Here is a 6,979-nt window from a genome sequence, read left to right on the forward strand (position 1 = left end):
GCAGATGATGCTAACAAGGGACATGGGACTTGCTGGGGTCGCTGATTAGAAGTAGGGTTTGGCCACGTGTGTGATTTAGGGCCGAAGGCAGTACCTGCTCGGTCGCCCGTCTCAGAAGTGGCCTGTCTCAGACCTACCACTTCTCTAGTCAGGAGCAGAGAGGGACCCATTGGAAGCCCAGGCTACAGAGACCATGGGTTAGGGCTGCAGGCTTCCTCTGGAAGCCCCTTCTTCCTGCCCGTGTCCAGGGCTCAGTGTGTGTCCCCTGACTAGCCTCGTGCTATCTGTCCTCTCTTCGGCGCATTCATTCTTTCCAGATTTTTTTTTTTAAACTCTCTTTCCGCTTGTCACGAGGGAATGTCTGCTGGGGCGGAAACATCGCACATGAGCTAAAGGAGAACACGGGGCGCGAGGCGCCGAGCAAGCCTCCAGTGTGGTGGTTGTCTTGTGGTTCCTGAGTTTCCTCCAAGGGAGATCTGATCTGTCGTGGCGCCCCGGCAGGGTTGGTGGAGACATTCATCACTTCCTCCCTCAACAAAAGATGAGAATAAGATACTCTTTTTCCTCTCCTGAGCCACTTGGTCCCCGTGCTGACTCCAACAAGGGCTCCCGACGCCCTTTCTGAGTTCGTGTCCCAGCACCCACAGGCCACCCTGGCCACCACACACGGGAATGTAGCTGTCTTATTTTCCCTAAGCTCTCTTCCCAACTGAGCCCTGCTATGCTGGAAGTGGTCTGATTGTATCCCTGAGGGACTCATTCTGGAAGCTGGGTGCTCTACAACAGAAAGGGGCCAGAAGGATTCAGCTTCCCTGTGAACTGGACCCGCAAAGACAGAGGAATAAGAGCAGGCCAAGCTGAGCGGCTCAGGTTGAAGCCAGGGCCTGGATTACACAGCCTCTTAACAAGAACACAGTAACTCTGTATTTCCTCAAACCACGAGCAAGACTATACCCTTCCCTCTTTGAGTTGCTTGTGTAGGGTATTTCGTGAGAGCAACGCTAAAGTTTACCTGATACGAGATTGAGGGGGAAACGTGGGGAACAGTCTGGGCACTGAAGGAGGTGGGGCTGCAGGGGAGTTGCACTAGGTGGCTCCCTCTGGCCTCCCCTTCTACTACTCAAGGCTCTGTTGGCCTCTGGCGACTGACTTCTTGTCCTTCTTTGTCGGAAGGCGACAGGGCATCTTGGAAAGCTGATGGCCTGCGCTGAGGCAAAGACGGGGTAGCACGCTTTCCTTATGCCTGCATCTCCCCAGCTCCCTGTAGCCCCAAATTGCTCCTTAACCCAATGTGCCACAGTGACAGTCTGCTGCCGTCACAGGAGTGGCACAGGCAAGGAGCTGGAGACATGTGATGCTCTCTGGTCTTTCCCAAATTTGAGTTCTTTGTTCTAGCATCACATATGACATCCTAACCAGGCACCTATTCCATGCCTAACACTGTACCAGGGACCAGGGCTGATGGGCTGAACAAGATGTAGACATTTCCAGTGGATGAGGTAGGTACAAACCCTTAGAGGAGAAAGATAAAAGAGTGTCCCACCCCTCCAACTTGGGGTCTCAGGGAGACTTTCCCAGAGCTTGCCTGAGCTGAGTGTATTATGGGACTTAGGAAATGGCAAAAAGAAAAGTTACAAAGTAAAAACACTGAAGCAAGGACAATGTCTCGCTGGGTTCTCTCTCCTGGGGCCAACCTATTTTGTAGCGAGAGACTGGCTGGGAATTGGTCACCACAGCAGATACCCAAAGAAGGCTGGAAGGGTCCCAGCTCTCCAGGGCAGCAGATGGAAGCAGGGTGTGGGGACTACACATTCGCTCAGTACCTGTCCTCTGGGGACAGTGTGTGTGCCCAGTGTCTGTCCCCTGTTGCCAACCAACTTCGTCTCGGAGGAGAGGGATGAGGTCCTGGCATCCAGTATTTATTTACTCATTGCCCTAGAACCTGGCAACAATATGTCACCATGAAGGGGATCAGCCAGTAGCGATGACTGACCAAGCCCAACTACCTTGTGCTCTTCAAAGTACGGCATTTCAGAGCTTCTGGAAAGCCGATTTCCAGGGGACATTTTGCCTGACAATGGGTCAGTGCACTTTCTTTTTTTAGCTGTCCCAGGCAGGATCCAAAGGCCATCACGTCACTTTCTCAGAAAGTCAGTCTTTTCAAGGAGACTTACATGGCTCCAAGATATAGAACATCTCTGAAAATACAAGAGGGGGTTCATGCTCATTGGCATGATGGTAAATGTTATGGAATATTACCTGAAGGTGTGTTACATTTGTTTATGCGGTGGGACATTTGTTTATTGATGCAAAGATGTGCTGCGTTCTTTTATGTTGCATTTATTCAACTCTGTGAATCTGTGTTACTTTGGCTGCCAATAGCTAGGCAGGAGAGGGACAGGCAAGGCTGCCAGGCCGAGAGAATAAAATAGAAAGAAAGGAGACGAGGAAGGAGCGAGAAGAGAAGAAGTGGGGAGAATGCCAGGGGCCTGCCACACAGCCAACATGGAATAAGAAAGAAAGAAAAATAATACAAAAATAGAGAAAGGTAAAAGTCCAGAGGCAAAAAGTAGATGATGAGGTCATTTAAGAAAAGCTGGCTAGAAACAAGCCAAGCTAAGGTCGGGCATTCATAAGTAAAAATAAATCTCAGCATATTTATTTGGGAGCTGGGTGGCGGGACCCCAAAGAACAAAGAGTAAAAGAAATAAAATAAAACATCTACAGGTAACTATTTAACCTCAGCTCTCCCAGGAGAGATAAAAATCCCTGACATGCAGAAGGGATTTTTTTTTCCTTCCAACCAGTGGTACAGCACCAAGTGTTGAGCAGGAGAGAAGTGTGCGCAGTGAGCTCTTCAGAGCAAAACGGATCCTGCTCCAGCATGTCCCGAGTATGCTGGACCCTGAAAAGTAACTTTCTATAATGGTCTACAAAAGCCACCACTATGGTGAATGGCCCTTCCCTTAGAGCCCCAGAAGCCTCGTTGGAAACACCCGTGGGAATAAGTTACACATAGAGACCAGGGCTATGACTCTTTGAACCAAACCACCTTCCACTAAGTCTCATCCTTTCTCTGCCCACTGATTTCATACCCGTCCTGCTAGGCTCAACCAGAACCACTTCCCCCATTGCCCCATAGGTCAACGCTACCCCCCCACATACTCCTACCTGCACTCTGAGTTCTCAGGATCCCACCCACCTCTCCTTCCTGGCCCCATCGCTGTGACTGTTTCATGCTGGGGCGATCATTTCAGTTTGGTCTTCCTCTAGACTGTCAGCTAAACCAGGCAGTGATGGTTCACACCTTTAAACCCAGCACTCTGGAGGCAGCAGCAGGCAGATCTCTGTGAGTTCAAGGTCAGCCTGGTCTACAGAGTGAGTTCCAGGACAGTCAGGGCTACACAGAGAAACCCAGTCTCAAAACAAAACAAACAAACAAACAAAAAACCCAAAACAAAAAAACCTCAAAAAACAAAAATAAAAGACTATCAACTCCCTGCCCTCAGAATATCACTATGGGACAGTGAAGAGCTTGATTTCAAGTAAATGAACCAGAAGAACACTGTGGCAGGACAAAGCCTGGCACCAGTCATCAGCCTGTTGGATGCTTTCCCTTTACCTCAGCCGGATGTGCTAACTGGCTACTAACTGACCTTTGCCTAGACTTAGCCACAGGTTATCATCCAGCAGAGAAGAAAACCTTCAGCTCTGAGAAGGAAGCTCTCCACCATGGGCCATCACTCACTTTCCAGGGGACATAAAGAATACCACCACCCCTCTACCTAGATGCCATCCAAAGGACCCTGCTTTCTTTGATGAAGAAATAAGTACCTCTTCCTCAAGTGACACAGGGACAGAACTCTGACTGATTTCACCCCTCACTCACGTGCAATCCGTGACGTCACATAAACTGGAGCCTACTCCCTGACAGCAACCTTGCTGGCTTTGTGCCCGCTTGGCCAGGGTCCACAGTTTCAGGTAGTACAAAGTCTCTGGGGTAGAACCGAGTTCAGGTTTGAGAAATAGGAGGCTAATGTATAGCCTGGGCTAGAACACGAGTCCCAGACTAGCCTAGGTTACAGGATAAGATTCCATCTCAAAAGAGGGAGAGGGAGAGAGGAAGAAGGGAAGGAAGAAGAAAAGAAACCAGTTAGCGGGACCCATGGCGAGTCTGACTATGATACGTATAAATGTAAAATTACAGCAAAGACAGATGTAACGGAGGCGAGATTTTGAGAGCCTCCACCGGGCTCCATTGGGGGGATGAATCCACGGAGTAAATCAGGGAAGAGATGACCGGAATCTGGGCAGTGAAAACAGTGTGAGGAGATTAAGTGGCAGGAGAGAGTGTGGTTAAGTTTTGGAAGGGACAGAAACAGCCACACTAGAGATGAGGGGCATGGCTGATATGGTGGGAGGGGCAGAAAGAGGCCATTCTGTCTGTGAGGGTTTGGGATTAGCCAGTAAGTACATATAAGGAAGAAGAAATAAGATATAAAGTTTAAAAGTTATCTAGATAGAAAAAGGCACCTCTATCCCTGGCTCCGTCTACTGCACCCGCTCCGCTTCGTTCACTCTAGCTTCCTTCCTTGGATTCTCCCCATGGTCTCGAGATGATCACTGCGTTATTATTCTCAACTCCACATGGCAGGCAGAAGGAAGGGCAGAGACGCAAAGATGGAAAGCTCTTTTTGAGTCAGCCATTTTCGAAAGGGCTTTCTTCAGAAGCTCCTCTTAAGAGCTCTGTTCACATCTCATTGCCCTCCTGCGGCTGCAAGGGAAAGGCAGTCTCTTCTGCTGCCACGCCTAACACGGGCATTCTGCTACGGAGAGAGAAGAACATTTCAAATGCGTTTGAGATAACCATAAGAGCCTGATGTAGTGGCTCCCACCTGTAATCCCAACATTCAGGAGGCCGAAGAGAGGATCATGCACAAGTTTGGGGTCGGCTTGAACAACAGAGTGAGCTCTGGGCTAGCTGGGTTATAGCAAGAGACCCTGTTAGGTCCCCTGGGTATTTCCCCCACAAGAGAACAAGAACAGATTCCAGGTAGGCATTTCCAGTTTGAGACATAGAGAAAAGTCTGTATCGTGTTGGGAAAAATTTGACCATTTTAGGTATGTGAAGATTTCTTTTTCATCATTACTCCCTAAATACAGTACAGCGACCATTTCTATGACACTTTTATTGTCTTGTAAGTCCCAAAGATGGTGTAACATATACGGGAAGATAAGCAGAGTATAAACATTACGTCCCTGTATAGAAGAGCCTTGACCATCCACAGATTTGGGAGTGTAGGGAGCAATAACATCATTGTCCTTTGTAAAGAGAGGAAAGGACCCCCTAGTTGTAGACAAAGATCACAGTCAGCTGATGGGCCCACTTTAGAGAGAATCCTAAATATGGTCTCTGAAGGTAGACTCTGTGTCTTCCTACTGGCTGGGTCATAACGGGCTCCATTGTCTGGATGAATGTGTAGAACAAGAGCCACCGGTGCAGGCTCATCCCGGCAGCACTCAGGAAGTCAGCTGCCTGTCCAGGTTGGGTTGGTTTAATGTTCACCTCCTTTCTTCTCAACCTCCATTCAATGACTCTTTCAATGACCTCAGAGTCAGGAGCACAGCATGGGCTTTCTGTGTAGAGCAGAGGCGACAGAGAGACAAGAATAAAGGCTCATTGCTAACTGCTTGGTCTCTGACCAGCAGTTTGTGCCTAAGGGGCAGGGACAACCTGCCCAGTCGATAAAGGACTAATCATTTTATAGCCGACATTCCCGAGTTTTCATGGTGGCAAGTCACCTGAGAATCTTCGCAGAAGGTTAACACGCTGAACTCGCTAACCCAACTCTCTGTCCGTTTGCCAGAGAGCGGTCAGAGCCAGCAGGGGACGAGTTTTAAGTGTTAGGGAAAGGGTTGATGGAACTATTGGGAAAGTGAGTAGAGGGGCTAACGGGTACATAGTATCCATTTCTGCATGAAAAAGAAACACGAGCCCTGGTATTTTAGCATCCAAGGGGACGCTGGGCTTGATCTCCTGCAAACGAAGAATGACTGCATTTACGTACCTCTTCAGATGACTTATAATCCATGCTATAATGTAAATACACCATGAGGAGCGATTGCTACTGTTCAGCCAATAGTGACAACAAAAATGTCTGTACATGTTCAGTACAGCTGTTACCTACAATGGGTTGAATCCATAGAGGGCCAATCTGTGAGGTGTGTGTGTGTGTGTGTGTGTGTGTGTGTGTGCTCTAAACAATCAACTCTACTAAGGCTGGATATAAACATGGAAAGTGACTCTCCATCCCTGTTACCACAAGATGTTCTGCAAATGGGCATTTTTGATTCCAGCCAGCCTCCACAGTGAAGGCAGCATGCTGTCCAGCCTGAACCATGAAGGAAAAGTGAGCGTATGGTTAAGGAAGGGCAGCGGACTGTCTCTCTAAAATTTAAATATTCTAGAAAGAATCCATTGTTTCTCAGTGACTCAAGGTTTCACCTCACTGGGGGAAATTACCCCTGAGGGAACGTGTGGTGGTGAGAAGTCACCAACACGTCCCATGCTTGAGCAAGCTGTCCACACGCTTCACCGTTCTGAAGGCTTCGCTCGCAGCTTTTATCAAGCTAAAGCTTCCCCTACTACACATAGTCGATGGGGCGTGACTCTGTCCCTGACTTAGATCAAACCCAGCTCCTCTCAAAGAGCTTATGACTCCTTGAGTCAACTTGAGTGATTTCACTTATGTCACCCGAAGTTGAAAGGGGGAGACCTTCTCGTGTGGAGCTTTCGAGAGCTAAGTCATCCCTGATAGATAGATAGATAGATAGATAGATAGATAGATAGATAGATAGATAGCGCTTTACTGAATCACACAAACTTTTTTTTTTTTTTTTTTTTTTTTTTTTTTTGGTTTTTCGAGACAGGGTTTCTCTGTGGCTTTGGAGCCTGTCCTGGAACTAGCTCTGTAGACCA

The sequence above is a fragment of the Microtus oregoni genome, unplaced genomic scaffold, assembly GCF_018167655.1.
Source record: "Microtus oregoni isolate MIOR12 unplaced genomic scaffold, Mior012 000019F_ref0000042, whole genome shotgun sequence".
In the NCBI taxonomy this organism is placed as follows: domain Eukaryota; kingdom Metazoa; phylum Chordata; class Mammalia; order Rodentia; family Cricetidae; genus Microtus; species Microtus oregoni.